The following is a 10853-nucleotide window of genomic DNA, read 5'->3' as shown; positions in this document are numbered from 1 at the left end:
TTTAAGTATATGTTGATGACATTATATTTGGCTCTACTAATGATGATCGTTGCAAGAGATTTTCCAAGCTAATGCAGAGTAAGTATGAAATGAGCATGATGGGAGAGTTGAACTACTTTCTCGGATTACAAGTGAGTCAAAGGAAAGATGGTATATTAATTTGTCAATCTAAGTACATCAGAGAACTTCTCAAGAAGTACAATCTGGAAGATTCAATTCCGGCAAATTCATTTGGTTATCTTCCTCAGCAACAGAAGTGTTTTTACGAGAGCTCCATTAAAAACTTCATTTATTAAGTTTGTAAACACAAAGTTGTGTTGTTTAATTTATTGTAGCTAATCATTTTCTTGATTAGATTGTAGCAACTTCAAGGTTTATATTAATAAAATGATATATTCCTCGAATTATTTCGTGTCTACTTTGATTTCATATATAATGAAGAACTTGAAATGAATCGAAAAAAATTGTAGGTATCGTATTCAACTCCCCTTCTATGATACTTTGGGACTAACAGACGTGCCTCATAAAGAAGATGCTCCCTCGAAGGATTAAAACCTTATCGATGTAGACGCTCCTCTTACAGAGGATGCGCCATTCAAGGATGTTACCTTTGTCGAGGAAGATGCTCCTCGTAAAGAGGACGCGCCCTCTAAGGATGTTAATTTTGTTGAGGAAGACACTGCCTCTCTAAAGGGAGCGCCCTAAAAAATTTGGTGATTATAGAAGACCTTAGAAACCTCGATTTTGATTTGGATAAATAAATTCCAATACTTGTCAAAAAAGACGAGATCAACGGTTTAAAATTATAATTTGGCAAGAAGTAAGAAGTCAAATATGAAGTAATAGATGATGGAATTATATTTATATCGTTGGCGGAAGGATCACTCTTACCGATAATAGATCAGAGAGCTAGTCTTTTGTTCTAGCCGCGCTTTCCCCTTAGAGCGCGCCCTCCTATGATGGCCCTTTCAGTTTAAGGCACGCCCATAGAAGACCAATACTGGGATAAAAAGTTATAAAAAAACTCTCAAACCTTTGTTAATGGATTATGCTTTTCCAGGGTATGCGAGGTGCACACTTTTGTACGATTTCTCTTATTTTTTACGTCGAGTTAGCTCATGTAAGCTTAGAGATGTAGTGCATAAGTGATAAACCACACTCGATAAACCAATGTTAAAGTCATCAAGAAGAGAAGTGGTAGAGAGTGACAGATGTTACGCTGGGGGTGTGAAGTTATTGTACAGATTCATGAGACATGCATTCATCTAGGGTGTGCCCTGCATGTTTAAAGAAGAAATGGAGGAGGATGAAGAAAGGGTAATGAATAAGTTCGTAAGAGCACACCCTCAAATTGGTAGACGCTCATATAAAATTTTTCAAGTTTTCTAGGGGTTGAAAATTCCAATCCCATTTCCAATGGCATGTGGAATTTTGGGGTAGTTATTATGCCCAAAATTTGGTACGAGCAATATTCGGGTCAAAGTTGGGTCAATTGGAAAAAATTGGGGCAAATTTACGAAGATCACGTCAAATTAGGGCTTGCCCCCTTTCTGAGAAAGAAAGGGCGCGCCCTCTAGGTCAGGGGATCAGGGGCGCCCCAACTTATATGGATGTTAGGGCGCACCATGTTGTTTTGCTGATAGCCGATCGATTTTTAGGCAGATTTTTTAGACGTTTCATGAGGATAGGAAGACGATGGATGATTCTTATTAACATATTTTTTGCAGGTACTTTATTGAAGAACTCTTCCCTGTAATGCAACCACAGAAATGCGGTGTCCGTGGTCAGAGACCCAGGGGTATGCCTGGACGGAATTCCTCCTCCTGTAGTCAATGGGTGTTCTCATTGAGGATGTGGGGTAAATTCTGGTGTGTGCTTTGGGAGTTCTGTCTCTGTAGTTAACGGGTGACCTCGTTGGGAGACTTCGGAGTATCCTGCACTTTGCACCCAAAAACTTGGGACCACTTGTCCTGTAATCTGGGAGAGGCTTCTTATTGGGGGGAGAAGGATGTGTTCAATATTTAGGGTAAACCATGGCTATACTTGAGTCCGCGGATTAGAGAAACGGCTTGCAGCGGAGGGTTATCCTCGGAGGGGGGATGCCTTATCCGTGAAGTCTCGAAGCCGCGGACGAGCCTTGGGCCTTTGTGGTTAGCTCTCATCGGCGGACATTCCTAAAGCTATTAGAAGATGGTTGATAAGTGGATTTTATATCCACTTGGAACGCTTTATTACAAGCTTAAATTGGTGTTTTGGACTCAAGTTGTTGGTATTTTGATGTGTTTTTGTGTTATTGCATTTCAGGTATCAGTTAAATGAAGAAAAGAGCTTTTAAAGGAAATATGATGAAAAGTGATCAGAATTGGAAGCCAAGGCTATTGTCAAGTTGTAGAGAATCTCAATAGCTTCGCGTGGGCAGTTGAATCGCCTAATTCTGACGAGTAGAACTCAAGTTATGGCCAAAACAAGTTTCATCAGAATAGTTTTTCCAGTCAGTAGCTGCGCGCCCGCGCAAAGAGCTGCGCGCCCGCGCAAAGAGCTGAGCGGCCGCTCAGGAGGCGGCTGGTCGCTGATTTCGCTGAAAAAGCCTTTTTTGAGTAGAATTTGACGATTTTAAGGGTCCAGGTCCACTAGGGGCGTATATATACTTAAAAAAAAGGGTTTTCATCATCCGGGAAGATTGGGATACCAAGGAGAAGACCTAGAAGCACAGAACAACTCCGAAAAAGAAGATCTTGTTTTCAACTTGTGATTCTTTGAATTAGTTGTAACTTTGGATGCTCGTTTTCGTTCTTGTTGAACCTAGATCTCGTTTATTCGTACTTTGATTATTATTTAGTTTATTAAGACCTTGTTTATACCATGCTTTTTTATGAACCCATGGTGATGATGAGTTCTATTATGGGCTAATCGTTGTCATGGGATTCTAGCGGATTTACTTATGGATTTCAATAATTAATTATTTCGATATCTTGGTGTGTGGTGATTGATTGATATCCTAGTATTGGTTGTGCTTATTCGTCTTATGTGCGTAGCTAACATATAAGATAGCGTGTTAGTCTCTATTGAAGCGACAGTGAATATAGAGGTTTAGAACTTGCCATGCTAGCATAGGTTCTTGTATGTGTATACATGATTCGTAGGTAACTCTAACCGTTTTACTTGCCCTATGTAATCAAGATAGATAACTTGTTCTTAAACCGTTATGTTGTCAAATTCTATAGACATATAGGGTCTCAATATAATTGGTGCCTATTCAGCTTCTATCTCTTTTGTGGATGTCTGGTAGAATGGTACTCGTGCAACGAAAGTTGGCGTTTATCAGTTTCGTGTTATCTGATTAGTGTCATCACCATCACATGCTAAGGTTAAGAACGAGAAGGCTATTGAATGAAGTATTTAATGAAGTTAGGATCCCATGTTTATCATATATATTAATTTAACTTCAATTATCTTAGTTAATGTTATTTAGTATAATCTCTTAGTTTAATAAAAACCCAATTTATTATTTGTCTTAGCATTGAGCGATAACCTTACATTGTTGCATAGGTGCATAAATTGAACTTAACCTAAACCAGTATCTGTGGGAACGAATCTGATTTATATCTTATACTACTTGCGAACGCGTATACTTGCGTGAATATTAGCGCGTGTTTTCGCCCTAACAAGTTTTTGGCGCCGCTGCCGGGGACTCGGTGTTAATTTTTAGTTTATGTGCTTGTCATCAGTGGTCGTTAAAGTTCACTGACCCGGATTCTTTTACTTTCACGGTTTATTTGTTTGTGTTTCAGGTACTCATTACAATGGGAGATCCAGCAGCACGAACGAAAGCCTTGATGGATTTTTCTCAACCCAAGATCAATGTCATTCAATCTAGCATTGTCCGGCCAGCTATCACAGCTAATACCTTTGAGATCAAGCCTGGCATAATTCAATGGGTACAGACTTCAGTCCAGTTTGGGGGTTCTCCAACGGAAGATCCCAATACACACATTAGGGATTTCATTGCAATATGCGACACCTTCAAGTTTAACGGTGTTTCTGAAGATGCTGTGAAGCTGAGACTGTTCCCATTCTCTCTGAAGGACAAGGCTAAGAGCTGGTTATACTCTCTACCAGCTGGTTCGATTACTACTTGGGAAGATCTTGCTCAGACGTTTCTTACTAAATTCTTCCCCATGGCGAAGACAGCTGCACTCAGGAATGCTATTACTCAATTTGCGCAGCAAACGGGATAATCGCTAAGTGAAGCTTGGGAGCGCTACAAGGAGATGCTTAGGAAGTGTCCTCATCATGGAATTCCTGATTGGATGATCATCACTTGTTTTTACAATGGGTTGGGAGCACAGTCCAGACCCATGCTCGATACAGCATCAGGCGGAGCATTATGGGCAAAGAGCTATAAGGAAGCTTATGTTAGTGTAGGTGCCCTAGAGGCAATACATTATTCTTTTATCTTTATGTCAGTTGATCATTCAATAAATGTATTTATTATGACCTTAATTACTGCGATATTTTGTTAGCATAATAAATGTCCTTAGAATCATGATACAAATTGTATAGTTTAAGTACATGACTTGAACTTGAGATTATATAATATATCATATTCTTAAAGGTCCCTAGTCGAGTATTATTATATAGGACAATAATAATACATAGATAGACTAGTATGTTGTTTGACAAGATAACCACATCTCATTGGTTATAAGTATGGGGATACTGAAGTCAATACATAGGTACATGTGAGAGTACATGGTACTGGACAGACCCACAGTGAGATTCTTCATGTTTAATAAAGTCATAAGAAAGACTCACAGTGATAATGGTGTAACGATCCTTTGACTTGAAATCATTATATTTCTATACGAGGATTAATATACTTTGACTACATTAAAAGTTACTTTTGATCGGGTGATGATAAAAGTGGACATCGGGTATATCATGAGTCGTATGAGAAATATGAATGATAGATAAAGGATTTAACCCTCCTATAATTAGGAGAGATATTATTGGCCTCTTGATTGAGTGAGATTATAAAAGCATGGCCATGCTCAAATAATGATTTGTTTCAATAATCTACTCATGCATCAAGTAAACCCAGATTAAATGTTGAAGAGGATGACTAAATACATGCCTCGAGTTTAATCTATAATATGTATGGTTAAAGGGATTATATTACACGGAAAAACATTAATCACGAAAGGTTTTATCTAATCACGATTTAATTATTGTTTAATTGGGTAACAATGATGTATTACTAGATACCGCTCATTGTTTATAATTTTATTAGAGAATAAAATTATTGCCAATTAAATAATAGCCTATAGGGTCGCACAAATAGAGCACTTAATGGAATAGTTAATTTAAATTATGGATTTAAATTAATTGATGATTATTTGAATTTTATTATAATTAAGTAAGACTTAATTGAGATAATATAAATTCGAATTAAAAGGAATGTTTTTGCCCATAATAATTAAGTATGACTTAGTTATTAATTAAATAATAGAAATTCGTTTTTATTATTTAATCCAATACCTACTAGGGTTGGGCTTTGCTATTATGGGCCTTTTTAATCAGTCATTATAAATAGATAATGAGAGGTTAAAGAGGCTTGAACGTTTTTTAAGAAAACCCTAGCAGCAAAGAGAGGCAGAGGCAATTCAGATCGTCAAGAAGGAGGCTAGTACATCCATTCCGTAGTCAAGTTCGTGAGACGTTCTTGAAGGTGCTCGTGTGGATACCATAGAGGTGTTTCTCCGAGAGGTAGACACAAAGCGTGATAGCTAGGATCTCCGTTGAGTTCGTAAAAGTTAATCTCTTGAAAGGTATGATTCGTTATCTCCATAATCTGCCCATAATTATACATGGATCCTGTTTTTGGGTTTCGAATTTTTGTTTTATTTACGTTTATCCGCTGCGTTTTATGCCTTCGGAACCCAACAATGGCATCAGAGCTACGTGTATAAGGGGCTGATTTGGTTACGTGTTTACTGTATTTTTACAAGTATGCATGTGTGATGAGTCTGCCATGATAACAGTTATGTTATATGAGTCTGCCATGATAACAGTTATGTTATATGAATGATATGATGAATCTGTTAATGATCTATATGATGATACTAGTATGTTTAAGATCTGCCACAACTCATATGTATGCGATCTCTTAAAATATGTATACTGATACACGTTTTTGGTAACTGGGATATGGATCGTGTGTATACTGATACATGCTTCTGGAATAGTATTCTGATACATGTTTTTCTAGTATTCTGATACTTGATTTTGCAAAATTTCCGCCATCGGGGGGCTCGCTGCCCCCCCGAACCCCCCCAGCGACCTCACCGCGGAGGTCGAACCGCGTGGTTAGGGTTTCGTTTTTAATTTGTGCTTATGACATATGCTTTACTTATTTATTATTCTTGATTGGATCATGATAAGTGATAAATAGTATGTCATCTTTATATGATCTATCATGTTCTTTAATGGTTACTGAGCATGGTGCATAGTTATGGCCTTAAGACCTTAGTTGTAATGGTTTATTCTTTTGGTTTGTAATAAATACGACTTGCATGTCGTTTTCTATTTGTAGTTGTTTTATCTCGAATGTAACTCGAGTTCTTTTGTAAGTTCATTAGTATAATTCTTAATGTAACATCCTAGAAGGACAAGGGAAAGAGGAGGCATCCTATGGAGGCCAAGGAGACAATGGAAGCAATAGAGAAGACATATGTAATAGTTATTTTTACACCATAGATTGACCTTGATCTTTTCATTAGCCTGAAAAGATCACATAGGATTGGGCCATAACTATTGCACGTTTACTTTACGTACTTTTCATATGATGTATAAATAGTATGTGTAGAGTAGAAAAATGCATGTTTTAATTAGATTAATGATGTATGTATGTATTAGATACATCACCCATGCCATGCCTTTAAACAAGATAAAATCTGTAACGACTCAAGATTTAAAATTAACAAACGATCATGAGATTCTCGTGTTTATGAAACACGGAATAAAATACGAATTTTCTTTATTTCTGACATGGGGCGATTTTGTCAACAACGGGTTCATAGAACTTGTAAGGCTGTGGGTTTTAAGCGAGACCGATGTGACTCCTCCACTACCTGGAAATCAAACCATTGACGAGTATTGATTTGAAGTATTTTATTCAAGGAAAAATTGGGAATCTCTTTATGATGGGATCATGATCGTTCTAAATTAAAATCCCTAAGTAAAAATATTAAGTTTTAATCAGATGCTTTCCAATGAATGAACACTCATTAAATCCTAGATCGATAAGGGGAAGGGCTGTCAGTGGCAGGGGACTCCTATCTATCATGGTGAAATGCGACGAATATAAACGGTTATATTCGGACGTTGTATCATTGGGTCTAACTTAACTGAGTCATCATAATAAGGTGAATATAAACGGTTATATTCAACTATTATGAACTTAGAAGCATAGAGTTTGGTTAAAAATCTATTAGATAGATAAGATCAATTGTTGTTCACCAAATTATCCAAGAATTATATATGATATAATTGACAACTGTTGTCTACCTAAATAATCATGTTTTAAGGATACCAGTGGTTGACTTAGAACATGACGAAATATGGATCTTGGCTCACTAGAAAGATTTATGGGATATACTTTCCGAATTAATAGTTAGGGCTATTAATTTGATAAAAAAAAATAGTGGGAGATATATTACGAATATATCATAATCATATGAACATAAAATTTTAACTCAGACAATCTAATGTTTATTTTGCGCTTTTATTATTGTAGATACTGAGTAATGGCAAACAACACAAACACACTATCCGTACGTTCAGTCCTTGAGAAGGACAAGCTGACAGGAGGAAACAACTTCCTAGACTGGCAGAGGAATTTGAGGATTGTCCTCAGGCAGGAGCGCAAGCTTCATGTCATTGATATTCCTCCTCCAGGCCCCCTTCCTGAGGGTGCTACTGCTGATGAACGAGCAGCACGCACAAAGGATGAGAATGATGCAAATGATGTTGCATGTCTTATGTTGGCAACTATGAGTGCTGAGCTTCAAAGACAACATGTGCATATGGATGCATATACTATCAATGAGCACTTGCAAAGCATGTTTGCAAGCCAAACTCGTCAAGAAAGGTTCAACACGAGTAAGTCACTTTTTAATTGCAAACAAGGGGCAAGTGAACCAGTTGGCCCACATGTTCTGAAGATGATTGGTTACATTGAGTACCTTGAAACTTTGGGTTTCCCGATTGGTCCGGAAACTGGTATTGACCTAATCATGAATTCTTTGAACAACAAATTCACTCAGTTTGTTGTGAACTACAATATGAATGAATTTGACAAAACACCTACTGAATTGTTGCATATGTTGAGAACATATGAGACCAACATGAAGACAGCTGAACCTGCTCCCATACTGATGGTGGGAAATAAAGGTAAGGCCAAAGGGAAGGGAAAATGGAAGGGTAAGAAGAAGATTGGATCTGATTCTACAACCAAGCCAAAGTCAGGTCCCAAACAGGCTTTAAAGCCTAAAGGTGGTGTGGCCAAGGGTGAATGTCACTACTGTAAGAAAGATGGTCACTGGAAGAGAAACTGTCCAATTTACTTGGAGGATCTGAAGAAAAAGAAAGCAGTTCAGATTTCTGGATCAGGTATTTATGTTATAGAAGTCAATTTGTCTATTTCTACATCCTGGGTATTTGATACTGGATGTGCTTCTCACATTTGTATAAATGTGCAGGGCCTGCAGAGAAGTAGAACTCTGGCTAAGGGAGAAGTGGACCTAAGAGTAGGCAATGGAGCAAAAGTTGCTGCTTTAGCTGTAGGGACTTATTATTTATCTATGCCCTCTGGGCTTGTTTTAGAACTAGAAGACTGTTTTTACGTGCCTGCGATTCGCAGAAACATTATTTCTGTTTCTTGTTTGGACAAGAAAGGTTTTTCGTTTACAATAAAGAACAACAGTTGCTCTTTTGCTTTGAATGATTTAACCTATGGTGTTGCGCGTTTATTTAATGGTTTATATGTTCTTGATTTAGATAACCCTGTCTGTAATATAGAAAACAAACGACTTAAAATAAATGACTCAAATCAAACATACCTCTGGCATTGTCGTCTAGGCCACATAAATGAGAAACGCATATCCAAATTACATAAGGATGGATACTTGGATAAGTTTGATTTTGAATCATACCAAGAATGCGAATCTTGTTTGCTTGGTAAGATGACTAAAGCCCCTTTCACTGGTAAGGGTCAAAGGGCCACTAAACGTCTGGAGCTAATACATAGTGATGTATGTGGCCCAATGCGTGTAATGGCTAGAGGAGGCTACTACTACTTCATAACATTTACTGATGATTTTAGTAGATATGGATATGTATATCTTATGAAGAACAAATCCGATTCTTTTGAAAAATTTAAAGAATACAAGGTTGAAGTAGAGAAGCAAATTGGCGGAGATGCAAGTATTAAGATCTTACGATCCGATCGTGGGGGTGAATACTTAAGCACCGAATTTAGAAAGTATTTGAAAGAGTGTGGTATTGTATCGCAACTCACTCCGCCAGGAACACCTCAATGGAATGGAGTTTCAGAGAGGAGAAATCGCACCTTGTTGGACATGGTGCGATCGATGATGAGTCATGCAGATCTTCCAATTAGTTTCTGGGGTTACGCTCTAGAAACAGCGGCTTTCACACTTAACCGTGTTCCTACTAAGAAGGTTCAAAAGACTCCATATGAGATATGGAAAGAGAAACGGTCAGGCATGAACTTTATGAAAGTTTGGGGATGTAAGGCATTTGTGAAACGTCAAGAATCTGACAAGCTTGGACCTAAATCCGAAGAGTGCATTTTTGTAGGATACCCTAATGAAACAAAGGCGTATTATTTTTATAGTCCTTCTGAGCAGAAAGTGTTTATTGCTCGAGATGTTGTCTTCATGGAAAGAGATTTTGTTTCCAAAAGAAACAGTGGGAGAACTATAGATCTCGATGAAGATCGAGAACCGCAAAATAGCATTGAACCTGAAGTGGAACAAGAGCAGAATAATGATAATGCTCAACAAACACAGGTTGTTCGTAGATCTGGTAGATTTCGCCATGAGCCAGAGAGATATGGATTTCTCATGACTCAGTGTGGTGATTTGATGCTCATAGATGAAGATGAGCCTCTCACATACCAAGATGCTATGAACAGTCCAGACTCTAAGAGATGGCTTGAAGCCATGAAATCCGAGATAGATTCCATGTACGAAAACCAAGTATGGACTTTGGTTGATCCACCTGAAGGGGTAAAACCCATAGGGTGCAAATGGGTTTTTAAGAAGAAAAAGGGCATGGATGGAAATGTTCAGACCTATAAAGCTAGGCTGGTTGCAAAAGGTTTCAAACAAATTCATGGTATTGACTATGATGAAACTTTCTCACCAGTGGCTATGGTCAAGTCTATAAGGATTTTACTTGCCATTGCAGCATTCCATGATTATGAAATCTGGCAAATGGATGTCAAAACAGCCTTCCTTAATGGAAGCCTTGAAGAGGATGTGTACATGACACAACCTGAGGGTTTTGTCGATCCAAGGAATGCTGGCAAGGTATGTAAATTGCGTCGATCCATTTATGGATTGAAGCAATCCTCTAGGAGATGGAATATCCGTTTTGATGAAATAGTCATAGAGTATGGCTTTGTTCAAAACGAAGATGAACCGTGTGTTTACAAGAAGGTTAATGGGAGCTATGTGGCATTCATAGTACTATATGTTGATGATATACTACTAATGGGGAATGACATACCTTCTCTAAAGGCTGTTAAGACGTGGTTAGGGAGCAATTTC

The 10853-nt window shown here is 37.9% G+C and overlaps 1 non-coding gene across 1 annotated transcript; it reads right to left on the bottom strand.

Moving 5' to 3' along the window:
* Positions 1 to 4193: 4193 nt before the first annotated feature.
* Positions 4194 to 4300, bottom strand: LOC141682149 (small nucleolar RNA R71). Its single transcript, XR_012559550.1, has one exon. It is a non-coding gene; the product is annotated as a small nucleolar RNA R71 (small nucleolar RNA).
* Between the last annotated feature and the right edge of the window lie 6553 nt (positions 4301 to 10853).

This window comes from Apium graveolens, chromosome 8 (assembly GCF_009905375.1).
Source record: "Apium graveolens cultivar Ventura chromosome 8, ASM990537v1, whole genome shotgun sequence".
Taxonomy (NCBI): domain Eukaryota; kingdom Viridiplantae; phylum Streptophyta; class Magnoliopsida; order Apiales; family Apiaceae; genus Apium; species Apium graveolens.
The sequence above is the reverse complement of the archived record's forward strand: the minus strand, read 5'-3'. Positions and strand labels throughout refer to the sequence as shown.